The sequence below is a fragment of the Canis aureus genome, chromosome 14, assembly GCF_053574225.1.
Source record: "Canis aureus isolate CA01 chromosome 14, VMU_Caureus_v.1.0, whole genome shotgun sequence".
NCBI classification, from domain to species: domain Eukaryota; kingdom Metazoa; phylum Chordata; class Mammalia; order Carnivora; family Canidae; genus Canis; species Canis aureus.
In genome coordinates this window covers 22,935,852-22,962,834 of record NC_135624.1, presented here as the reverse complement: position 1 = coordinate 22,962,834, position 26,983 = coordinate 22,935,852, and the positions used below count along the sequence as shown (strand labels likewise).

Below are 26,983 nucleotides of genomic sequence, written 5' to 3'. Positions count from 1 at the left end.
TGTGGTAAATTTGATAGGCTTTACCCAAGTCATGAGCACATGGAAAAAACCCTCAGGCAGGAAGCCTTCATTATTTCTCCCTGGTTTTAATCTGTATATTTTTTCGGCTGAAATCAAGATATTGAACATTTCTTAGCATCAGTGATTAGGAAGGAGATCAAACAAGATCAGCAAAGTTTTATCTTTTGATTAGTTCCACCATGATATGTAATAGAAATGATTACTCATTGATAATGGATGCAACATGTTAGATAATATTCTAATTGCTTTAAACACATTTACTTATATAATCCTCACAACAACTCTATCAGATAATATATTGGACATCTTTCAGTTATCATTTCACATTCTCTTTGTCTCTCCTTTCCAGTGTTCTCCACAACCAAAGCGACCAGTTCTGCCTGGATTCCCACTAGCTTTATGTTGTACAACTGATAACAGCAACCAGCTTCAGGCCACCTGCCTTGATTCAGGCTGCAGTAACAAAGAACCATAGAGTGGGGGGCTTATCAACAACAGAAACTTATTTCTCACAGTTCTAAAGGCTGGGATCATGGCCTTTGAGTGAGGGCTTTCCGGTTCATAGACAGCCATCTTCTTGCTGTGTCCTCACATTAGAGGAGCTAGGGAGATCTCTAGGATATTTTTTTTATAAGGACGCTAATCTCATTCATCTCCCAAAGACCTTACCTCCCAATACTATTACATTGTGGGGAGGTTAGGATTTAAATTTATGAATATGAGGGAGACACAAACATTCAGTCCATTGCACTACCTATTCCATTTGCTTTTTATCTCCAACCCCCAAGACTTCTCTTTTGATGTCCCAAAGTAGGACACCAAGGTAACTAGATCAGTGCCTGCATCTGCAACCTAGAAATAAAAAAAGGTGTTAACCTCCAGGCAAGTCTTTATTCAATGATGATAGGAAGCTGATAGGTTAATTTTTCCCCCAATATGGATAGTTTTCAAATGTTTTTCATATGGATTCTTAGTACTGCAGAATTAAGCAACCAGTTAGCATATAGCAATGGCCAACAATATATCTTTGTATTGGCTCTCCCCCCTTTTCTGCTTCACTGCTCTCTTATTCTTCTTCCCCATGATCATACTCTCACAAAATATGTTCATACATATCACTAATAAGACTTTGTCTCAAGGTCAATTTTATGGGGAACCTGGTAATATCCCAGTTAGTACCAAGAGTGGACCTAGACAATAAACTCTCAAGATGAAATTTTGAAGCCTAATCACTCACCAGCCTGACAGCAGTAAGATCCCTATTGCTACTGGTAATTGGGGCAAGCATTACCATTGGGATTCAGTACAATTAGTATTAGAATATTTAAACTTTTACTGTTGTGGTTTTGGTATATGGAGCCAATGATAATTATACAATAGACTGGTTTTCTTTTTTGGAAGTCTTGAAAAAGCAAATAAAATCATAATAGCCAATTTCAATCAGGGCATTCTGCAAAAGCCTCTCGATCCTCTATGGAGGATCTATGGAGGATCAAGTTTCTATGGAAACTTGAAAAAGACCCTAATTTCCTACAGCTGCAGGGCAGATTGTGCTGAAAATCATGCCCCTGATCTAATTGTAAGAGTGGCAGAGCTTTAAGGGAGATTAAATGCAATCCTCAACAGATCACTTATGTCAAAGTGAGGGATCCTGCATGGAAAAAAGTGCAACTGTGTGACCTGGTACTGGTAGGGGTACAGTTAATGGATAAGTCTGAGACTGGTTTTTGTTTTTTGTTTTTTGTTTTTTTTGGTAAAATAAGATGTATTGAAATATATACACTGAATTTGCCCCTTTTAGTATACAGTTCAATGAGCTTTGACAAATTCATGCAACCATTACCACACAAGATACAAAATATTTTCATCATCCTAAAAATTTCCCTCGTGTTTCTTTGCAGTCAATCCTCTCCTCCCATTTCCAGCCTCTGCCAACCTCTGAATTGTTTTCTGTCTATATAGTTTCACATTTTCTAGAATGTCATATAAATGGAATTATATGAGGGTTTTTCTCTTCTTTCACATGTTTAAAATCCATCCTTTTTGTACAAATTAATAGTTGTTCTTTTTAATTAATAGCATTCCATTGTGTATATCACAGTTTGTTTACAAATTAATCTGAGCCTGGGAATCTTGAATCCCCAGGTTTCATTGGGCCATTCATGTCAGAAAGGGAAGTCCCTTTCCTTCTGCTGGAGACCCTATACTATTAAGGGGCCACACAAAATCAAACAGGGAATTTCAGTCCCTGCTTTAAGAGGAAATAGCACACACACCAAAGGAAATACTAGAATCTGGATGTGTTAGACAGAAAAATACCCCACCCCCAGAATGTTCATAGCCTAATCCTTGAGACCTTCGAATATTACATGTCAAAAGTACTTGGTAGATGTGATTAAGATTAAAAACCTTATGGGATCCCTGGGTGGCTCAGCAGTTCATCACCTGCCTTTGGCCCAAGGCGTGATCCTGGGGTCCCAGAATCAAGTCCCGCATTGGGCTCTCAGCATGGGGCCTGCTTTTCCTTCTGCCTGTGTCTTTGCCTCTCTATCTCTTTATGTCTATCATGAATAAATAATAAATAAAATCTTTTTTAAAAAAAACCTTACAATGGGAAGGTTTTCCTGGATTGGCCCAATTTAATCACAGGAGAGAGGAGAAAGGCAGAAGAGAAGGTCAGAGAGATGTGGCTGGAGAAGGCCATGACTCACTTTTGTTGACTGTGAAAAGGGAGGAACAGTCCACCAGCCAAGCATTATGGTAGCCTCCAGAAGCTGGGAACAGATTTCATCTCACAGCCAGTAAGAATATGGGGGCTTCAGACCTACAACTGCAAAGTATTAAATTCCACCAACAACCCAAATGAACAGGAAATATATTTTTCCCTACAACCTCCAGAAAGGAACTCAACCTGCCAACAATGTGATTTTAGTCCAGTGAGAACCATACCGACTTCTGACCTACAAAACTTTGAATAAAGTTGTGCTACAGGAATTGGGGGAACCGAGTGTAAAAGTGTGCCTTAAAGATATTAGAAAGGAATGTAGAACAGAAAATAAAGCCTATTGGGGGGATAAATTGATATTGGAGCACTTATACATGACTTGGAGTCACTATTCTGACAGATACATGAAATCTCTTCTAAAACTCTCCCAGAGGATGCCTGGGTGGCTCAGTGGTTGAGCGTCTCTGGCTCAGGGCATGATCCTGGGGTCCTGGGATCAAGTCTCACATCAGGTTCCCCTCAGGGAACCTGTTTCTCCCTCTGCCTATGTCTTTGCCTCTTTCTGTGTGTGTCTCTCATGAATAAATAAAATATTTAAAAAAATAAAACTATGTCAGGATCACTCCTTAAAAGTTGACATGGAAATGGCCAAGTAGATGCCAAGACTTCCTGGCACAGTCTTGAAATTTGGCTAAGAAGTAGGAATTTCAGAAGGGGTTTATTTTGTGAAACCAGAAAGAATCATAGGATACTACTTTCACTAAAACAATAAAAAATTATCTAATGAGGGTAACTCTCAACATTTAGAAAAAGTTTGATTGTGGTTGTCCTCTGCAGGGCAGGGTAAATGGCAAGAGATCTTGACAATGTGCATATCTGAATTCTAGAAGAGCAGAAACCAGGTGGCACACTTAAAACTTTAAGTTAACTGGATACAGTTTTAATAATGTACAGTAAACTAGGGGTGCCTGGGTGCTCAGTTGGTTAAGCATCTGATTCTTGGTTTCAGCTCAGGTCATGATCTCAGGGTCTTGGGATCAAGCCCTGCCTTGGCTCTGTCCTCAGCATGAGTCTGCTTGGGATTCTTTCTTTCTCCCTTCCCCTCTGTTCCTCCCCCTGCCTGTGCATGTGCTCCCTCTCTCTTTCTCTAAAATAAATAAATAAAATCTTTAAAATAAACATAACCTACAGTAAATCAGACTGGTTTGCAGGAACCTGAAGGAACCTGTAAGGGCTGCTTCATGCTGTCCCTAAGGGCAAGATAGAAAAGCATACTGTGCTACTTCGCTTTTACAATTTAAAAACAATAGCAATGTCAGATAAATAGAGGTCTGATGTCAGCAGCCATAATAAAAAAATTGTAATGCTTTCAGAGTCATTGACATAGGACTTTGATGAAAAATTATGATTCTTTATTCACTTTTCAGAATTAAGTCAATTATCGAAAGGGCAAGAGGACTCTGGAATGCCTCAGAGTAACATATGGTAAATATCCTCTTAATCCTTTCCCCAAAGTGACCTATGCCCATTTGCCAAGGTAACTTACGTATTGGAGAAGGGCAGTACTCAGCATTCCAATAACTGTTAGATGCAGTGTCTGAGATGACGACAATGTCAGGTGAACCAAAACACCTCCACGTTCCTACTGCTAAAAAGGAAATTTATGGAGGCTAGGTGATAAGTAGAGTTTTGTCCAAATCTGTCTTATACTATTGTAACGGGTCCATGGAATCACCCTGTGGTTATTTCCCTGGTCACGTATATACCTAGGATAGATGTTGTTGGAAGGTAGAAGAACCCTAAATTCAATTTTCTGTTCTGTAGATTAAAGGCACTTGATGGGATGAGCACTGGGTATTATACTATATGTTGGCAAATTGAGCTTCAATAAAAACAAATTTAAAAATACATGAAAAAAAATAAAGTTGGGACGCCTGGGTGGCTCAGTGGTTTAGCATCTGCCTTTGGCTCAGGCCATGATCCGCAGGTCCTGGGATCGAGTCCCACATCAGGCTTCCTGCTCCCCACAGGGAGCCTGCTTCTCCGTCTGCCTATGTCTTTGCCTCTCTCTCTCTGTCTCTCATGAATAAATAAAATCTTTAAAAAGAAAAAAAAAGTAAAGTCATTATGGTAGGAAGGACCAAGTGGAAGCTTCTGAAAAGCCCTTTTATCACTAGTCCACATAGATGATGAGAAAGAGTTTTTCATCATTGAGAAGAACCCTTCATCCACCATCATTGAGAAGAACCCTTCATCCACCCTTCATCCCACCATCAAAGACTTACTCAGGGAATTTGACAAAATGTAGGAGTAACTGTCCCCATTGTAGTGCCATTCAATTCACCTGTCCCATCTCTGCAAAGCCATATGAATTGTCACAGGTGATGTTCAACTATGATCATCTTCATCAAGTAGTAGTCCCAATCTCAGCTACTGTGCTAGATGTGCTACTTGGTATGCTACTGTCGGTCTGGTGAGTGCATTCTTCTTGAAACCTACAAGTAGGGAGGATAAAACCCGTTTGCTTTACAAGAGAGGAAAACAGTAATATTCATGGTTTGCCACACTGCTATGCTGACGCTGCTGTGCTCCACCACAAAACAGTTCACAGTAACCCTCACTGTATTAACAGTTCACTCTAATGTAAAAATCTCTGCTAAGATTAGCTCCAATTGTTGCATCTTACGTGTTTTGCCATTAAGAAAGATGAGCCACTTTGGATTTTTGAAGCAACATATACTACACTTGGGAATATTCATAAACTCATTCATTGCATACCCTAGAAGCCACTGCCAGTTTCAAGTGAGATCTGAAGTTCAAACGGGTTTTCTTCCCCTTTTTTGGGTGTGTGTGTTCTTCTTTTAAAAGATCTTCACAAATGTGCTTATGCTTCCTCTTTTATTTTCAGTAGCCATCTCTTTTCTCCCTCTCTCTTCTCTCTCCCTTTCTTTTTGTTTCTCTCACACAGGCCTTTTTTTTTTTTCAAATTTTACTTCCTTCTCAAAGAATGATTCTGTTTGGAAATCACTAATCTATGCTGTTAAACTTAATAATTCTTTTCATCTGTTTCATTTAGTTTTACTTACTAGTTCTTTTATTTCTTTCTAAAAATGAAAGCTTAGGTCATTTATTTTGGATATTAGTTTTCACCAAATGCAATAAAGGGTATTAATTTTCCTAAATATCACTTTGACTGCATCCTGTTGGTTTGCATTGTTACTCATTTCTAAACAGTCAGTGATTTCAGTTTTAATCTCCTCTTAAAAATTTAGAAGGGGTTGGCATGCTTTTGTTGCTAATGTCAAAGTAATTGAGTTTTATTTATTTACCTATCATTTGTTATATTTTGTTGCTCATACACAATTTTTGCTAATACACAATCCATATTTCATTTAAAATTAATTTTAATGAAATATGGATTATATGGGCTCATATTTTTAAAATATCTTTCAATCTTCTTGGCAGCATCATAATGCGTAACTTTAAAACTATTCCACTGGTGTTTCAAAACCAAATATATTCTCCTAATTGGTTAAAATAAGATTAAATCAACTCTACTATGATTCATCCATCTTCTTTTCATTTGTACAGGTTCATTTTTGACTATTTAATTCATTGGTTTCTGAGACAAGTGTGGTAAAACTTTCCACTAATATGTTCATGTGAAAAAACATGTTCATGTGGATTTTTCTATTGCTTATATTTCTAATACCTTTTACCATATATATATATCATGTATCTGTGTATGCTTGTGTTTCTTCTATTATTTATATTTCTAGTATATATTTCTCCTAAATAAGATTGCATTCATGCTTCTGGTGGATTACAATTTTATCTCTATAAATCATTACTTTTTCTGTGTAATATTTTTCACCCTGAATTCTATTTTATCACATACATCACCATTCTTTTTGTTAACGTTTTCACAAAGTATTCATTATTTTTCTTTTTCTTTTGGAAATGTTATATAAATAGAATATAACCAAATTTGATGGTTTTGTTTATCTAATACAAGAACCTTGAATTCACTAATTTAATCTTCTTTTTTCTTTTTGCTACTCAGCTAATCTATTAACTTTTTATTTCATTGCTTATGCTTTTAATTATGAAGACTGATGATTCCCTTTACAAGAAACCATTTTTGGTTGCTTTTAAGAATAGGTTACTCTCTGGGATTCCTGGGTGGCGCAGCGGTTTGGCGCCTGCCTTTGGCCCAGGGCGCGATCCTGGAGACCCGGGATCGAATCCCACATCGGGCTCCCGGTGCATGGAGCCTGCTTCTCCCTCTGCCTATGTCTCTGCCTCTCTCTCTCTGTGACTATCATAAATAAATAAAAATTTAAAAAAAATTTAAAAAAAAGAATAGGTTACTCTCTGATACTTATAAAACTATTATTGATACCCATTTTTTACTTCCTTCTACTTTCTATGCTAAAGCTAGATCATAGGACTATAGTGCTTCTGCGAGATTTCCTATTTCACTTTTACATGTTGGAGCTCTGCAAAGGTTTGGTACCTTTTATTCATCAGGACAGAGTGTTTATTTTGCATAATATTGTAACTAGATTTTATTTCCATGACCTAAGTCATAATTCTCCCTTTCTAGGCAGACAATCCATAGTCTGACTGCATGAGTCCTACATCTGAGGATTGTGTAGAATGTGAGGTAATGGTGAATGTCAATATGGCATGTCAAATTTAGTTTTTAGTCCCATGTCCCTGTGTAAGCTATAGGTTTCCTGGTGGTACGCCTCTTTCTGGAGTCCAACAGGCCCATTTTGGCAATCTCATATATTAGAACTACCGCTTTCATCTCTATCCCACCTCATACAGCTATTTCACTCTTTTCACTGACCAGCTTGTTCTGCAAAATAACAGAATAAGCCAACAATGATTGGATTTTTACTTCCTCTAGAGAGCAGTTAAACTAAACTAGAGCATCTCATATCTAATCAGATAAAGGTTTTTATTTACCAGTCTTGGGTAAGGTAACTACCCATGCACCCATGATTTGTAGCCAGGGAGTGAGTTTGTACTGCCGTAATGGCTCCGAGAATAACCACATAAATGAAAGGGTATAAGGGGAAAGCAGGAAGCATCAGTTACCAGAGGAACTCCTTAGAAATAGGGCAGGTGATGGTGAAGAGAAAAAAATGCCACATACTTTGTGTGGGATAGATATTTTGTGATTGAATGAAAGAGAGAAAAGGAGGTTAAAATTAGCAAAATAACAAAATGGTTACATAAACTAGAAGGAACAATGCCAAGCAGGCTCTCTCGCATGATTCAACAGCTGCATAAATGTGAACCTTAGAATGCATTACAATCTAACATGTACATGATTTTTGCAGTTCCAAAAGTATTAAATGATGCCTGCTTTCCATCTGGACTATGCAGTATTTATATGTATATTTATAGATAGTTTATCCTCACCCTACTTCAAAAAGGTTTTGCGTTGGCTTACCATGAAAGACAAGCACATAATCACATTATTTAACAGTAGAAACAGAAAACACAATAGACTCCAAGGGAAAATAAACTGATCAGAAACATAGGTTATAGCTATTATGACTGAGCATTAATTCTGGCTCTGGGCTTCTTGTCATCCAAGGCAAAATATACTCAGAGTCTGAATAACAGAAGATACTAGTTCATTAAGAGAGACAACTCTCCTGGGAATGAATTTATCTTATCATTATTCAAAAGATAGTAAAATGTACAGGGAAACCTTCAAGCAGATGCAGAAGCATTTTTTATAAAAATATTTTCCTCTAAACCATATGTTAAAAAATCAGAGTCTAACATTGAGGCCTTATTTAGACAAGGCATCTCTTTAGAAGCCTAAGATATTATGGTCTTTGTATGTATGCCCTCTTGGACATCGTTCTACTCATCTTCTGTACATAGTTAATTTCAACTGATCTGTTTATATTTATTGTCATTTTTCTCAAAGCTTTAATTTAATCACCCATTTGCACCTTTTATATAGGTTGAGTCAGGGGTTATTCCTACATACTCTGTAGCACCACTGCCTATTTCCATTGGAAGCATATGCCTGCACCATAATAAGGGATTATAATTTTCCCATTGCTAGAGTCAATGCTTACTTTTATGTCTATCTTCCTCTAACTCCAATGCCCTCAATTATGATTCTAAAAGAATATTAAAATCAAACTAAATTTTTTGGCTTGCCAACTTTGAGAAAAGCTACATGAATTGGATATTAGATGTTTGTGCTTCACAAGGAGAGTAGGACACATCACCTCTGGAGACTCTTCAGACAGGATCAACATTTTCCTCAATAAATAGATTTGGATATGGCTATACAGCTCTCATTTACTGAGTGATTATTATCTTCAGTCATTCTCTAGTTGGTATCATTGGGTTCCATAGCTTTAGGATATTTGTATACAGTGACTCCCAAAATTTATACTTCCAGGCCCACACTACTCCCCATAAGCATCTTTAATTCATCCAGTTGTTCATACCAACCATCTTGGAGTCATTCTTCACTCCTCTTTTTCTTATACTCCAAATGCATTTGCTATTACCAAATACCATTGCTGGATCATATGATAACTAAACAATGTTTAGTTTTGTAAGTAACTGCAAAACTGTTTTCCAAAGTGGCTATACCATTTTGCATTCCCACCAACAATGAAAGAGTTTCTGTTACTGTATTTCCTCACTAGTATTGGGTATTGACAGTGTTTTGGAATTCAACAATTATAACTGGTACTTACTGGTATCTAATAAGTACTTGTTTTAACTTAAATCTTCCTAATTATATATGATATGGAGCATCTTTTCTTGCATTTACTACCTGTATATTTTCTTTGATAAGGTGTCTGCTCAGGTTTGGGGCTTATTTTTTTTAAAAGTGGGTTCTTTTTCCTTACTATAGAGTTTAAGAGTTCTTTGTATATTTTGGATAATAGTTCTTTATCAGATGCATGTCTTGCAAATATTTTCTCTTCATTGGGAGTCTGTCCACTCATTCTTTTGAGCTTGGATTTTGCAGAGCAGTAGTTTTAATTTTAATAAAGTCCAGCTTATCTATTACTACTTTCAAGAATTGTGCCTTTGGTTTTCATCCAGAAAGTCACCATCATATTCAAGATCATCTGGATTTTCTCCTATATTATTTTCTAGGGGTTTTATGTTTTTCATCTTACATTAGGTCTATGATCCATTTTGAGTCATTTTGGGGGGAAGGATGAGAAGGTCTGTGTCTAGATTTTTTTCTTTTTGCATATAGATGTCCAGTTGCTCCAGCACCATTTGTTGAAAAAAAGCTTATCTCACACCACTGTAATGCTTTTGCTCCAACAAAGATCAGTTGTCTATATTTATGTGAGTCTATTTCTGGGCTCTCTGTTCTGTTCCATTGATCTATATGCCTTTTTTTTTTTTTTTTTTTTTTTTTTTTTTTTACCAATACCATACTCTCTGAATTACTGTAGCTTTATAGTAAGCCTTAAAGTCAGGTAGTGTCAGTCCTAGACTTTGTCGTAATCCTTTAATATTAAGTTGGCTACTCTGGGTCTTTAGACCATCCATATAAACTGTAGGATCAGTTTTCCACATACACAAAATAATTTTCTGGGATTTTCATTAGATTGTGTTGAATCTATAAATCAAATTGGGAAGAACTGACATCTCAAAAATAGTGTCTTCTTATCCATGAGCATGGACTGTCTCTCCATTTATTTAATTCTTTGTGTTTTTTTTCATCAGTTTTGTAGTTTTCCTTATGTAGGTCTTATATATACTGCGTTAGATTTACACCTAAGTATATCTTTTAGAAGGTGTTAAATTAAGCAGTAATATGTTTTCAATTTCAAATCCTACATGTTCATTGCTGGTATATGGAAAAGCCATTGACTTTTGTATATTAATTTTGCATGCTGCAACCTTACAATAATCGCTTGTTAGTTCCAGGAGTTTTTTGTTTTGTTTTTTTTTGTTTTTTTTTTTTTATTGGGGGGTAGGGGTTGGTTTGTTTTTAATTTGTTTTTGTATTTTTATCTATTCTTGAATATCTTCTCTGGGTTTGAAATAAACAACTAAAAAAATAAGTAAAGTCCATTGCTTGAATCATTAATAAAAAAAGTCTCCACTAAAAAGAGAGGAAGAGAGAGAGAGGACTAAATTTATTAGTAAGGCTTCCATTTAACTCCTTAACTAATATGTAACAAAAGCAAAAATTTAATTTTTTTCACATAAAAATTTATTCTGGTAGCCAGTCCAGAAGAGCGAAGGCTTCCTCACAAGGTCATCACAGAACCCAACTCCATTCTTTCTTGTTCTCTGATTCGCTAAAGTATTTTCTTTGTATGTCCTTAAATTGAAGGTTGTGGGAAAGAGGAAGGAAAATCAGAATGCAAATGGTCTCTTTCTAAGCTGGTAATATGAAACTTACATACATCACTTTTGCTCACACCTCATTGGTCATGATTTAGTTATAGGGCCATATCTAATTACAATGAAAGCTAAGAAGTATGCTTATGGTTAGCCAATCATGTGTCTGGTTAAAATTTGGTGGTATGAGGAGGGATCTAATACTAAAATCAAAAAGAGAATGGATTTTAGAGAAAAATTATGAGACATCATACCACACAATAGATAGAAATAAAGAAGCAATCTGTAAAACTTACAGAACCCATAACTTTATAGGTTCTATAAATTTAAGTCAGTTTTAATGAAGTATGAGAATACCAAAAGTTATAGGCAGTGGCATTGTATAACAATAGAATATTGTCTCATATTTTTTAAACCTAGAGTATCCTAGGGATCCCTGGGTGGCTCAGCGGTTTAGCGGCTGCCTTTGGCCCAGGGCGTGATCCTGGAGACCGAGGATCGAATCCCGCATCGGGCTCCCGGTGCATGGAGCCTGTTTCTCCCTCTGCCTGTGTCTCTGCCTCTCTCTCTCTCTCTCTCTCTCTCTCTCTGTGTGTGTGTGTGTGTGTGACTATCATAAATAAAAAAAATTTAAAAAAAAAACCTAGAGTATCCTAAAGTGTGCTTCACTCTAGTTAAAATGAACAATTGACAATTATGTGAGGTGTTTGGACACATCTATGCTTTATTCTAATAGTTATCCCTTTATTTATTGATTACCTTATTTTTATGGCAAGCTATCTTAGCTTTTCATTTACAACAAAGACATAAAATTTGTTCTAAAAATGTATTTAACCAAAAGCAGAGAATCACATTTAAAGAAAAATACCGAAATCGAGACCAGAAGAACTGTGGAACAGATCAACAAAACCAGGAGTTGGTTCTTTGAAAGAATTAACAAGATAGATAAACCATTAGCCAGCCTTATTAAAAAGAAGAGAGAGAAGACTCAAATTAATAAAATCATGAATGAGAAAGGAGAGATCACTACCAACACCAAGGAAATACAAACGATTTTAAAAACATATTATGAACAGCTATACGCCAATAAATTAGGCAATCTGGAAGAAATGGACGCATTCCTGGAAAGCCACAAACTACCAAAACTGGAACAGGAAGAAATAGAAAACCTGAACAGACCAATAACCAGGGAGGAAATTGAAGCAGTCATCAAAAACCTCCCAAGACACAAGAGTCCAGGGCCAGATGGCTTCCCAGGGGAATTTTATCAAACGTTTAAAGAAGAAACCATACCTATTCTCCTAAAGCTGTTTGGAAAGATAGAAAGAGATGGAGTACTTCCAAATTCGTTCTATGAAGCCAGCATCACCTTAATTCCAAAGCCAGACAAAGACCCCGCCAAAAAGGAGAATTACAGACCAATATCCCTGATGAACATGGATGCAAAAATTCTCAACAAGATACTGGCCAATAGGATCCAACAGTACATTAAGAAAATTATTCACCATGACCAAGTAGGATTTATCCCTGGGACACAAGGCTGGTTCAACACCCGTAAAACAATCAATGTGATTCATCATATCAGCAAGAGAAAAACCAAGAACCATATGATCCTCTCATTGGATGCAGAGAAAGCATTTGACAAAATACAGCATCCATTCCTGATCAAAACTCTTCAGAGTGTAGGGATAGAGGGAACTTTCCTCGACATCTTAAAAGCCATCTATGAAAAGCCCACAGCAAATATCATTCTCAATGGGGAAGCACTAGGAGCCTTTCCCCTAAGATCAGGAACAAGACAGGGATGTCCACTCTCACCACTGCTGTTCAACATAGTACTGGAAGTCCTAGCCTCAGCAATCAGACAACAAAAAGACATTAAAGGCATTCAAATTGGCAAAGAAGAAGTCAAACTCTCCCTCTTCGCCGATGACATGATACTCTACATAGAAAACCCAAAAGTCTCCACCCCAAGATTGCTAGAACTCATACAGCAATTCGGTAGCGTGGCAGGATACAAAATCAATGCCCAGAAGTCAGTGGCATTTCTATACACTAACAATGAGACTGAAGAAAGAGAAATTAAGGAGTCAATCCCATTTACAATTGCACCCAAAAGCATAAAATACCTAGGAATAAACCTCACCAAAGATGTAAAGGATCTATTCCCTCAAAACTATAGAACACTTCTGAAAGAAATTGAGGAAGACACAAAGAGATGGAAAAATATTCCATGCTCATGGATTGGCAGAATGAATATTGTGAAAATGTCAATGTTACCCAGGGCAATATACACGTTTAATGCAATCCCTATCAAAATACCATGGACTTTCTTCAGAGAGTTAGAACAAATTATTTTAAGATTTGTGTGGAATCAGAAAAGACCCCGAATAGCCAGGGGAATTTTAAAAAAGAAAACCATATCTGGGGGCATCACAATGCCAGATTTCAGGTTGTACTACAAAGCTGTGGTCATCAAGACAGTGTGGTACTGGCACAAAAACAGACACATAGATCAATGGAACAGAATAGAGAATCCAGAAGTGGACCCTGAACTTTATGGGCAACTAATATTCGATAAAGGAGGAAAGACTATCCATTGGAAGAAAGACAGTCTCTTCAATAAATGGTGCTGGGAAAATTGGACATCCACATGCAGAAGAATGAAACTAGACCACTCTCTTTCACCATACACCAAGATAAACTCAAAATGGATGAAAGATCTCAATGTGAGACAAGATTCCATCAAAATCCTAGAGAAGAACACAGGCAACACCCTTTTTGAACTCGGCCATAGTAACTTCTTGCAAGATACATCCACGAAGGCAAAAGAAACAAAAGCAAAAATGAACTATTGGGACTTCATCAAGATAAGAAGCTTTTGCACAGCAAAGGATACAGTCAACAAAACTCAAAGACAACCTACAGAATGGGAGAAGATATTTGCAAATGACATATCAGATAAAGGGCTAGTTTCCAAGATCTATAAAGAACTTATTAAACTCAACACCAAAGAAACAAACAATCCAATCATGAAATGGGCAAAAGACATGAAGAGAAATCTCACAGAGGAAGACATAGACATGGCCAACATGCATATGAGAAAATGCTCTGCATCACTTGCCATCAGGGAAATACAAATGAAAACTACAATGAGATACCACCTCACACCAGTGAGAATGGGGAAAATTAACAAGGCAGGAAACCACAAATGTTGGAGAGGATGCGGAGAAAAGGGAACCCTCATACACTGTTGGTGGGAATGTGAACTGGTGCAGCCACTCTGGAAAACTGTGTGGAGGTTCCTCAAACAGTTAAAAATAGACCTGCCCTACGACCCAGCAATTGCACTGTTGGGGATTTACCCCAAAGATACAAATGCAATGAAACGCCGGGACACCTGCACCCCGATGTTTCTAGCAGCAATGGCCACGATAGCCAAACTGTGGAAGGAGCCTCGGTGTCCAACGAAAGATGAATGGATAAAGAAGATGTGGTTTATGTATACAATGGAATATTACTCAGCTATTAGAAATGACAAATACCCACCATTTGCTTCAACGTGGATGGAACTGGAGGGTATTATGCTGAGTGAAGTAAGTCAGTCGGAGAAGGACAAACATTATATGTTCTCATTCATTTGGGGAATATAAATACTAGTGAAAGGGAAAATAAGGGAAGGGAGAAGAAATGTGTGGGAAATATCAGAAAGGGAGACAGAACGTAAAGACTGCTAACTCTGGGAAACGAACTAGGGGTGGTGGAAGGGGAGGAGGGCGGGGGGTGGGAGTGAATGGGTGACGGGCACTGGGTGTTATTCTGTATGTTAGTAAATTGAACACCAATAAAAAAAATAAAAAATAAAAAATAAAATAAAATAAAATAAAGAAAAATACCAAGCAAATTATAATATAGACATGAGATTAACATGACAAAAAATGCTAAGGTAGTATACAAATAACTTAATCTATACTCCTTTAAGTATAGTATAGTATAAACATAAAAATTTCATTTTTGTTGATATTTCCAAATAAATTCATCATGGCTGAAAGCAAATAAATTACAGTTTACTTCAAGGTGTTTTTTTTTTTTTTTCGGAGTTTCAAACTGTTCATATATCTCACACTTTGATAGTATAATGTACTCCCATAATGAGATACAGTACATCATGGAAAATCATTAAGTAGTGAAATAAACACAGAAAAATTTTAGTGTTGAATTCTTTTCCATAAGTTACCATATACCGGTTTACAACTCTCTGAGCCTCAATTTTTGTCATCTATAAGATGGGATATTAATATCTGACCTCGCTTCTCAGATTTAAGGAATCTTAAACTGTTCAGCTGATACCTAATATAAATGAACCTACAAATATAAGGCACAGAGTCAGCAATAGTGACCATAATCCCAATCTGAGTAATGCCATCATACTCAAAGTACTCCTACTCTGAATTTGACCACTGTCATGGTGAAAAGTCTATCCATGAAAGGTAAAGAAAGGTACAGCCATGAGAACTCATGGTCAACATAGTCAGAATCTGATTCAGAAGAAGACTGTTCTAGACTGTCAGTGGAAAATTTCAGACTTCAAGAGCAAAATCAATCCCAACAAAACAAAGACACAATATTGAGAATTATCTTAATAAATGTCACTTTGGGGAAATAGTCTGGGGGAAATGGTGTTTTCGTTGCTTTTAAGATAGCTATGATAATAGTGTATATTTACACAATACACATTGTACAAATCGCTATTCTAAACAGTATCTAAACTGCTCTACAAACGTACATATACATACACACAATCTTTTAGGTATTTTTTTCTTTTTTAAGAAATATATCATTTTCTCTATTATAGAAAAGAGGAAAGTAAATCTCAGAATTCAAGTGCCTTGTCTAGGATATGTAACTCCAACAAGGCAATACTTAGAATGTCTACCACATTTATAGACACTCAATACATGTTTATTTGATAAATGAATGAATAAACAAATTAGTTAAATATTGAGAAAGGAACTGAAAAAGTTCAGCTCCTAAAATGAAGACCTGTTTTATGACACTATATTGTTCTCCCATTTTCATTGAGTCACAATTCCAAAAAGTAGAAAAAAGTGATAACAATAAAATGGAAGCTTATATTATAAGGAAATTTGCTGATGGCCGAGATACTAGTTATATCAAATTTATAGTTTCAAAATTATTTCATGATTTTTTTCTGCCCCATAATGACTACTTATACCACTGCAGGTTGCCATCCATCAGAACACTGCCTACTGCAACTGCCAATATTCAAATCGCATTTAACCCACAGACCCCTTATAGGATCAAAAACAGGATGTTCAAATTAAGTAACATATATGATGTAAAGGCTGTTTTATGGATTACTTAAAAGTATTCATGACTATAAATGTTTCTATCCTTTGATCTGTGACTTTTTATTCATTGGCTCCATTTTTAAGATCTCCAAAGTTTCTCCCCACAAGGGGCCCAAGTCTGTGGTGATGAATCATGTGAGGGAGCTCTGTTTTTAATTCAGGTTCCTCCCTGCTATGAGCTTTCAGATCATGTACACAGAGCTCAGCAGCCAATGAAATTAACTTATCTGAGAAAAGAGGTGATATATGGAAATTGCTCAGCACCAGCTCTGTTTTCTCTATCTCAACTCACCTGGGGTCATACATTTCCAGAGATAGTTGCTATGGCCACTTGGTAGGGTTGAAATTATCACAACAACTTGGAAAATTAGATATGGCAGTAAATTTGAATGACTTTCAGTGTTTTTCAAATATTATTTCTAGATCTCAGGTATATAGATCCTATTAGATTTCTGTTGTGCCCTACTCAATTGACTCTCGAAATAGAAGATTGCAATGCAAACATTCCTATTATTTGCTCTATGACGTTTAGTGTTTGGTCTCTGCCTATCTTAAGGTGCCATGGCAAAGCAGATGTGTTCCAATAACTTTCTGGAAATTCCTGGTTTAGAAGCTGATTGAAAGATCAAATTACTTTTCATAGGGAGTCCTATCAATGATCAACTCCACTACCACCTTTTCATTAAGGCTAAATCTGACAAAGAATTCAATCTTCTTTCTGAATGCCTAAAAACTAGAGAAACCCAGCCTTGATAGAAAAATCTACCATTAAAAGAATGTCAAAAGAGTGAAGTGCCAAGAAAAAGAGGTAAAATCAAGTCATATGGCAAGGAAGTTGCTGCTGCTTTTTAAAATTATTTTTAGAGATTTTACTTATTGAGCATGAGTGAGGCAGAGAGGCAGAGGGAGAAACAGACTCCCTACTGAGCAGGGAGCCTAATGTGGGGCTCAATCCCAGGATCCCAGGGTCATGACCTGAGCTGAAGGCAGACACTTTAGCTAGCTGAGCCAGGGAGACACCCCTGTTGCCTCATTTATTGCTTCCTGTAGCAGGAGTGCTATTCAATTCATCACCAGTTGAGAGTGGCTTTGGGTGTGGATTGGGTTTTTTTTTTTTTAACACATTGGGTAAAGATGACGACCACAGGCACACTAAAACATGTTGACTAAGCACATTAATTATGTGCAATAAAAGTGCAGCTACTATGCCGTTTGTTTTAAATAATAGACATAAAATCAGTCACCAAACCAAGAGCCCATTCCATTTGCATCACACAGAAAGTCGAAGATGCTTCAGATGCTTCCATTTTATCCTAAGAAAGTCACGTGGCAGCAATGATTGAAAATTGGCATGTGCTTTCCAGAGAAAGAATAGTTAAGTAGCAGTTGAAAATAGCTCTCTTGACTTAAACTGCTAAGATTTGATTCTCACTTGTACCAAATTATTTGTGACTCGGTTAACTTCTATCTGAAATGGGGATGGTGATATTTCCCATCTCAGATTGTTACAAGTATTAAATGAAATAAGAAATGTTAAGTGTAAGGGGAGGAAGGCGGGGGGTGGGGGTGAATGGGTGACAGGCACTGAGGGGGCACTTGACGGGATGAGCACTGGGTGTTATTCTGTATGTTGGCAAATTGAACACCAATAAAAAATAAATTTATTATTTTAAAAAAAAGAAAAAAGAAAATAAAAAAAAAAGGAAGGTTAATTGCATGGTATACATTAGGCACTTAATAAATGCTGGCTTTTAGTTGGGGTTCTTGGAAATACTGGAGACATTGCTCCCATGTCATAGAAAAACACTGTAGTTTATCTAACACTGCTAAAAATCATGGTCAAGTCTTTCTTATTTGGCTTCATCATTCAAAAATACCAAACCTTTCTTATGTTTCTGTTCTACAGATGCATTTATTTCCATATTACTCCTCAACAACCATTCTCAAAATAATGTATTTAAATAAAATCAATCTCTCAGATTCCAGTATTTTTCTATGTCCTACAAATAATGAGTGAAAGGCTTGTGTCATTGTGGACAATCTTCTAATCTTTTCTAAATATTTTGTGCCTATCTAAAACTCTTAGAGCTGATTTACTTTATCCTCACATGCTGCTTTTATCTTGTAAAATACCCTTCTTACAGATTCATCTCACATAAGGATTTTATGTTTATATTTTTTGTAGGAGGTAATCTTCATTTTTTTTTAAGATTTATTTATTTATTCATGAGAGACATACAGAGAGAGAGAGGCAGAGACATAGGCAGAGGGAGAAGCAAACTCCATGCGGGAAGCCCCATGTGGGACTCGATCCCAGGACTCTGGGATCACATCCTGAACAGAAGGCAGACACAGAACTGCTGAGCCACCCAGGCAGCCCGATCTTCATTTTTGTACTGCCATGAAGCAGCATGCACTAGATACTGCAGAGGACAGTTCAAGCCTGGCTAGCTGGGCTTGGAAGCACAACTCCTGTTAAGTTAAACACAATTCATAGACTGCTGTGATCAGTCCCATTCCATTTGTCCCAGACAGAAAAATCTGCTCATTTTTCATTTCCTTCCCTACATACAAACATAGTCACATGGCCTTAAATCTCATTAATCAAATGTTAATTTGTTACAAGTTATGTCTATTTCAATGCAACAAATTGCTAATCCCCAGATGACCAAAACTGCTCATTCTCTTTTTCTTCCCTTAATATGCTGGTGCCTGATATTTGAAGTTAATGAAGGTTTATTGTATGCAAGCCATCTACATAAAGGGTAGTCAATTCATATCAGGGCTCATTCTGTGCAATGCGGTTTGCAATGAGGCTGTTTTCAATAAGATGACTTTGAAATTCCCAACCATATGTGTCCAGATGATCATGAGAATAGGATACGTGAGGAGAGCTGGAAATGTGTTTGACTTGTGAGGCCAAACTTCTAACACATCATGGTGGTCTACTCTGGAAAGCATATATAAATATAAAATGCATATATGAAGGAAAAAATCTGGACTGCATTTCTTTTTTAAAAGTTTTAAATGCAAAACAGAATTTGCCAAATATTAAGAATAATAGACAAATTACCACACTAAACGGAAAACAGCTAAACATTGGTATCAGACTTCACTATTCCTAAAGTCCAGTGAGCATTTCCCATAGCTCATCTCTCATACCTGAATCTTCAGCCACATGTGGAAGGCATTGTTTACTCCATCTCCAGAAACAACTTCTTCCTTCCTGAGACCTCTAAACTCTTACAGTCCAGGGCTTCTAGGGCTAATATTAGTATTAATATTCATGTTCCCTTATTATTTGAGGCAACTTAGTTCAGTGTTTTCTCAAATTCCATCTCCAAAATTAGGCCTGTGCTTTAACTGAGCATATTTCTAAGATAAGTTATGTAAATTACATACATGATCAAGCTTGCATTTTTTTCTTACCCGAATTAGGTACTGAAAGGCCACTAGTTTAAAATGTAAGTTCAACAGCAATAGTAAAAAAAATATCCGTATCAAGCATTTAGCGTGGTGTTTTGGATTTCTATTGTTATGTAATGAATTCACACAAATAGCAGAAGCTAAAAGCATCATGAATTTACTATCTATCAGTTTCTGGACGTCAGAAGGCTGAGCACAATATAAGTGGGCTTTCTGCTCAGTCTCACAAAGCAGAAATCAGGTATTGGTCAAGTTGGATTTTCAACTGGGGCTCAAGGTCTTCTGAGTTCATTCAGCCAGTTCCTTGTAGCTGTAGGTTTGAGATCCCTGTTTTCTTGCTGGCTCTCAGCTGAGAGGATTGCCTTCTGCTCTTAGAGATGCCTTCAGATGCTAGCCGTGGGACTTCATCACAACAAGGAAGCTTACTTTTTCAAGGCCAGCAAGAGAATCTCTTTCATTTGGAATCTTTCTGACCTATTTTAAGAGCTCACGTGATTGTGTCAGGCCCATCTAGGACAATCTCTTTCTTTACTAGCTCAAAGTCAAGTGATTAAGGACTTTAATTATATCTGCAGATCTTTTTATCTTTGTCATGTAGTGTAGCCTAATCACAGGAGTGACATAGTGACATCCCATCACATCCACAGGTCCTACCAACAACCTGGAGGAGAGGATTTTACATCAGAGGATAGAATCCCTAAAGCCATTGTAGAATTCCTTCTACCACACTTTCTGGGATGTAAGGCACCAGATATCCATAAAACAGAAAAAAAAGCTTAAAAATTTACATAAAGGGAAATTATACACCAAAATTCTCCAGGCCCAGCCCAAAGAGTTGAATTCAATTAGAAGAAAAAGAGGACTTAAATATGTGGAATAATTGAAACAGAGAGACCTTATACAAAGGAATACAAGACAGAGAGGAAGGTAAGGACAGGGAGGACCTAGATTTTTTTAAAGGGGAATAATAAAAATCCTACATAATGAACAGTGTGACAATCAGCTCCCACCCAAGTACAGAACATAGGCAATCAAACTTATTATCTCTCAATCTCCCCAGCCCACTGGCAAAAGATTAGAGAAAATTTCTCTAGAAAAGTTGAGCCATTCCTGAACAATGGTCTAGAAATAGAATGAGAGCAGTTCCCCAGAGTAATAGCTAAATTCACCATTGATACGCCTCCATCCAATCATCCCCATTGATGCTGACATTTTAATGTCTCAGTGTTATGTAAGAATAGCCAGCTACAACTTGGTATTTCCAACACTTGGAATAGTTCATGGTATATAATAGCATGCAATAGCCATTTGTTGAAAGGTTGAATCAATGAATAAATGAATGGATTATACAGCACTAGAAAATCTAAGTCATACTACCTTCTAAATCACAAAATAAAATTTACTTAAAAAAAAAAAAGAAGAGTTAGCAAAGGATTACTTAACTAATCAAATGAGATAAGGGCCGAAAGTGATTCACAAGTAAGAATATGATGTCATAAAAAGTGAATAATCAGAAAATAAGAAATAGCCCCACATAAAAACAAAATTACTAAAACTTAAATTCAGAAAAAAAACCCAGAGAAGAAAAAAATGATGAAGATATCAAAAACAGGAAAGAAAAGATAACTCAAGAATCAACCCAGGAAGTCTAACATCTAACTAACAAATGCCCAAGAAATGAAGTATCAAATTAAATTCTACAAGAACATTTCCCAAAAGGTAAAAAGAATCCCTCAATTTTTTAGGAAAAAGGAATCCATATGACATCAGAACTTTAGGAAAAATTGTAAACAAAAGGTCACAAAGAATCAGTTATCACAATGGCATAAGACTTCTCAACGAAATACTGACTGGAAGACAATTGAAAAAGAAACCTTTAATATTCTAAGACAAATGTGGTTTTCAACTTTAGAATTCTACAACATGTCAAAGTATCATTCAAGGGTAAAATTAGAATAAAGACATTTTTAGATTATGGTTCACAAGCTGCCTCCCATAGAATCTTTCTTGGGAAATTACTGAAGAAGATATTTAATAATATAAGGTAGTAAAATAAAGAAAAAGAACAACATGGGATGCCTTATTTCCAACATGAAATCCCACAGCTTCCCTCAAAACAAGTAGCTAATTTTCAAGCCAAAGTGGATCTACCTTATATCTCCTCACCTAAAAGCAGTTGCCTAAGAGAACATGGAATGGCCTACTACATTCTCAACCAAGATGTGGGCTCAGGTTCAACATCATCCAGGGTGTAGGATGTACACTAGCCTGCTGTGTGTTAGTCATTAAAACACCTGTGTCTGGGAGCCAAAGGGTTGAGGTAGGGTTGGTCTCTCTTAACTAGTACCAATCACCCTCTTGCAGAATCTGTTTTTCCCAGCCCCACAAACCTAGACTCCACTGGATCAGAGGTCCTAATTCCTGGATGAAGGATGCAGGTTTGAAAAAGCTTCTTGGGGATCCCTGGGTGGCTCAGCAGCTTGGCACCTGCCTTTGGCCCAGGGCGCCATCCTGGAGTCTCAGGATCGAGTCCCACGTCAGGCTCCCTGCATGGAGCCTGCTTCTCCCTCCTCCTGTGCCTCTGCCTCTCTCTCTCTATGTCTATCATAAATAAATAAATCTTTAAAAAAAAGAAAAAAGAAAACGTTTCTTACAGCTAAGAGTGTCGCCTGGTCACTTAGCGGTAGGAACAAGGTAACTTGTTCCAGTAGCCTCCTCTATTAAGTCTTTTATAGAGATGTCAGCCAGCTACTACCTTGAAGTCCGATGACAGGTTGCATTTAATAGAGGTACAAAGAGCAGTCTATATTGTATACTTCTTGTTCCCAGCCTTTGATGCCAGCCATGGCTGAAGCAGCTAGTTTTAAACAATGTAATGCGTACACAACTGTACCTTGACCACACCTCACCTCAGCTGTGCCACATATTTCAATTTCCTTCCCAGGGCTTATCTGATGTGAGGCATCTGTCCAGCACTCATGTACATATATTGAAGAAACGTGAGAAGATTAATGACCTATGAGGCAAACCCCAGTCATCAAAGATCAATAAGGAACCAGTGGATACACTTTTCCTTCTCCATTCCTTTTGCAAACAATTCTGGGGCACCCCCAACATGACTCCTCAGTAGGTTTGTGCAGGACTAGGAACCATTCTCTACACTGTACAACCAATCACAGATTAGCAAACACTCCAAAATATCAGGATGGAGGGAAGGAGGGAGGGAGGGAGGGAGGGAGGGAGGGAAGGAAGGAAGGAAGGAAGGAAGGGAGGGAGGGAGGGAGGGATAGGAAGGAAATAGGAGATAGGAAGGGAGGGAGAGAGGAAAGAAAACCAACAATCACAGAAAAACAAAATTATTCAGGAATGTAAATATAATCATATACAGTACATGATTTCATAGTATATGGGAATCCTTAGGTGGCTCAGCGGTTTAGTGCCTGCCTTTGGCCCAGGGTGCAATCCTGGAGTCCCAGAATCGAGTCCTGCATCGGGCTCCCTGCATGGGGCCTGCTTCTTCTCCCTCTGCCTGTGTCTCTGCCTCTCTCTCTCTCTCTCTCTCTCTATCATAAATCAATCAATTAATCAATCAATCTTCATAGTATATAGTTTTTACTTGACCATAGTAATGAAAACTAATATGGATTTAAGAAAAATTGTAAAATAATTATCATGAGAGAATAGGGAGGGTCAATGGGGTGTAAGAGGTAAAAATCTTTACACAGCATTATTGGAAGTCTCTAGATTATGTCTAAATGAACTAGGTGTGAAGAAAATAGTTATTTAGAGACATAGAGAAGTACATGTTTTTAAGCCTTTCAGTCTATTGGATTTTAAAGTTGTGGTGTAAAAACAAAAAACAAACAAGACCACAGAACATGAAATTTACTACTTTAGCCATTTCTAAATGTATTATTCAGCAGTATTAAGTATATACACACTTTTGTGTAACCCAACTCCAGAACATTTCTTGAAAAACTCTAACTCAAACTCTATATCTGTTAAACAATTCCCCATGTCCTCTTGTCTCAGCCCCTTGCAGGCAACACCACTCTCCTTTGTGTTTATATGAATTTGACTACTCAAGGTACCTCAAGTTAGTGGAATCACAGTATTTGCCTTTTTGTGGCTGGCTTATTTCACTTGGCAAAATATCCTCAAGTTTACCCATATTGAAATATATTTCAAAATTCCCTTCCTTTTTAAGGCTGAATCATATTCTATTGTATTTATATGTCACATTTTATTTATCCATTTTTTCCATCGTTGAATAGTTGAATTGTCTGTATATTTTGGCTACTATAATAGTGCTGCTGTGAACATAAGTGTTCAAATGTCTTTCAGATCTTGCCTTTAATTTTTTGAATATATATCCAGAAGTGGAATTGCTAGATTATATGGTAATTCTACTTTCAGCTTTCTGAGAAACTGCCATATTATTTCCATAGTGGCTGTACTATTTTGCATTCCCACTAACAGTACACAAAGTTTTAACTTCTCTACATCCTTGCAACACTTGTTATTTTCTATTTTGTTGTGTTTTGATTTTTGATGGTAGTCATCTTAATGGGTATGTGGTGTTATCTTCTTGTGATCTTGATTTTGTTTGCATTTCCTCAATGATCAGCGATGTTGGGAATCTTTTCATGTGTTTGTTAGCCATTTGTATAATATCTTGGGATAAATGCCTATTCAAGTACCTTGCCCATTTTTCAATTGGGCTAGTTTGGTTTTTGTCGTTGTTGATTTACAGGAGTTCTTTATATATTCTGGTTATTAACACCTTATTAGATGCATGATTTGCAAATATTTTCTCCTATCTATAGGCTGCCATTTTTACTCTGGTGATTGGGTCCTTTGGCGCACAGAAGTTTTAAATTCTGCTATTGTCCAATTTGTCGCTTTTAAATTTTGTTATCTGTGCTGTTTCTTTCTGAAAACACTCAATTTTAATGCTTTTCTGTAATTAAAAATAGTTTGTAAAATGTTGTCAATGGTACATTGTGAAAACCTTATGAGACATCAAAAAAAGAGGAAATGGATATTTAAATCACACTGCAAGGAACAGGCAGGTGGTCAGGGATGCTTAACCAAAAGGGCAAAAGTAGGCCCTGAAATTTAAAGAATGAGTAAAATTAATAATTATAAATTATAGGAAAAGCTAACATTGAGTATTATAGCCATTATGCTATGAATTATATATATATATACATATATGTATATATATATATATGTATATATATATATATATATGAGAGAGAGAGAATGGTTTTATACACACACACACACACACAAACACACACAGAGGGAGGGAGTTCTCCTTTAATCTTTCTAGTGACCCCACAGTGACATAAGCACTATTACATTCAGAGGAGAAAACTAAAGTTCAGAGCAGTTAAGCCACTTCCCCAAATTCTCCCAGATGGTAAGCAGCAAAGCTGAGAAGTGAAACAGTCTAATCGGAGGACAAAACATGACAAAGCACATGCTCTTAGCTATTCTGTCTCTTTTAATAAAAGAATTTGTATAAGGGATTCCAGGCAGAGGGAGCAAGATGAGACAAGCACAGAAGTATGATACAGCATGCTCAGCTGGAGAAGCTGTAGGAAGTTTGAAGAGCTGGACAGCATTCCAATGAGAGGCTTAGATCCTCACAGAGTCTTGTGTGTAGGGAAGGCCTTTAAATGTGTGAGTGCAAACTGTAGGAACTATTAGAGGATTTAGGAAAAGAGGAATGATCTGGTAAATTTGTCTTTAAGAAGACTCATTCTGATTGTGTAGAAAATGGACTGGAAGGTGGACAGACTGGAGCATGAAAACCATGCAGTTACAAAGATGGTGCAGGGAAAGCCTGATTTAAGGCAGAGGCTGGGGATCCCTGGGTGGCGCAGTGGTTTAGCGCCTGCCTTTGGCCCAGGGCGCGATCCTGGAGACCCGGGATCGAATCCAACATCGGGCTCCCGGTGCATGGAGCCTGCTTCTCCCTCTGCCTATGTCTCTGCCTCTCTCTCTCTCTCTCTCTCTCTCTCTGTGACTATCATAAAATAAAAAAACAAAAAAAATTATAAGGCAGAGGCTGTCCGATGGACAGAGGATGCTTATTTTTGAGAGTCTAAGGTATGAATGAGATCGAATCTGCAGGACTTCATGCTCAAATGTGTATGGTACGTGAGTCAGAGAAAAGGGATAAGGGCAGTGGTGTGGGGGTAAATGTTTAACAGCCTGCTTTCCAGGAGAACAAGAAACACTAATACCCATGGGTTTGTAGCATTTACCAATGTCCAGGGTATGACTACTGAATATACAGCAATCTCACCATACAGAAATAATAGAAGTAAATTCCCTCAAAAACACAGAAAACAGCAAAATTAAGTAGAATAATTAGAACATAACAAAACTATTTTCTTTGTTTTGAATATAATTTGTTTAGTCGTAAGTTTATACAGTTTGGGTTTTTAAATAATGGCTGTATTTAGCAACTGGCTTACAAAATCCCTGAAAATTTCACCATGAGCCAGTGTGGGCCAACTCCAGCACACGAACTGGAAGACACTCAAAGTTCTGGTACCTTAGGTGTGATCGATCCCCTCCAGGAAGCCTCCCTTAATCCTACCACAATAAGGAGAGAAGTCCATCTCGGGGCTCCCATGGCATCTGGTGTAGAGTTTTACCGTTGCTTATTTCACACCAAAATTTCATGGCCTATTTGAGTCTTATCTTCTCACTAGTGACATTTTAGTGCTTAGGAAATAAGTTCCAACTTTTTCAAAATATTTTTCTGCCACAGCTGGGCCCTGAAGTACAAAGACAAATAAGAGATAGTTCCTATCTTCAAGAAGTTCATCATCCAGGAAGAGAGACAGATAGTAAACATTACCAAAAATCCACTCTAGTAAGAACTATGATAGAGGTCAAAATGGGGTACAAAGAAGGCACAGATGGATGCCAGCAGACCCAAACCAATCGTTGGTCAGTCAGAAGAAGGATCCTGGAAGTGCTGACATCCAATACTCACGATTCTATCAACATTTTCAGCCTTAATCTTTAACCAGATAAATAAAAACAAGCAAACCAACAA

The 26,983-nt window shown here is 37.1% G+C and overlaps 1 long non-coding RNA gene across 7 annotated transcripts in view; it reads right to left on the bottom strand.

Moving 5' to 3' along the window:
- LOC144283248 (uncharacterized) overlaps positions 1-26,983 on the bottom strand; it is a 176,474-nt gene that overhangs the window by 38,407 nt on the left and 111,084 nt on the right. For 6 of the 7 annotated variants that reach the window (XR_013351673.1, XR_013351677.1, XR_013351678.1 and 3 more), the window contains one exon: positions 5,091-5,241. The exons of the other annotated variant lie outside the window; for it this stretch is intronic. This is a non-coding gene — a long non-coding RNA (uncharacterized LOC144283248). The remainder of the gene's footprint in view (positions 1-5,090; positions 5,242-26,983) is intronic. 7 annotated transcript variants of the gene reach the window in all.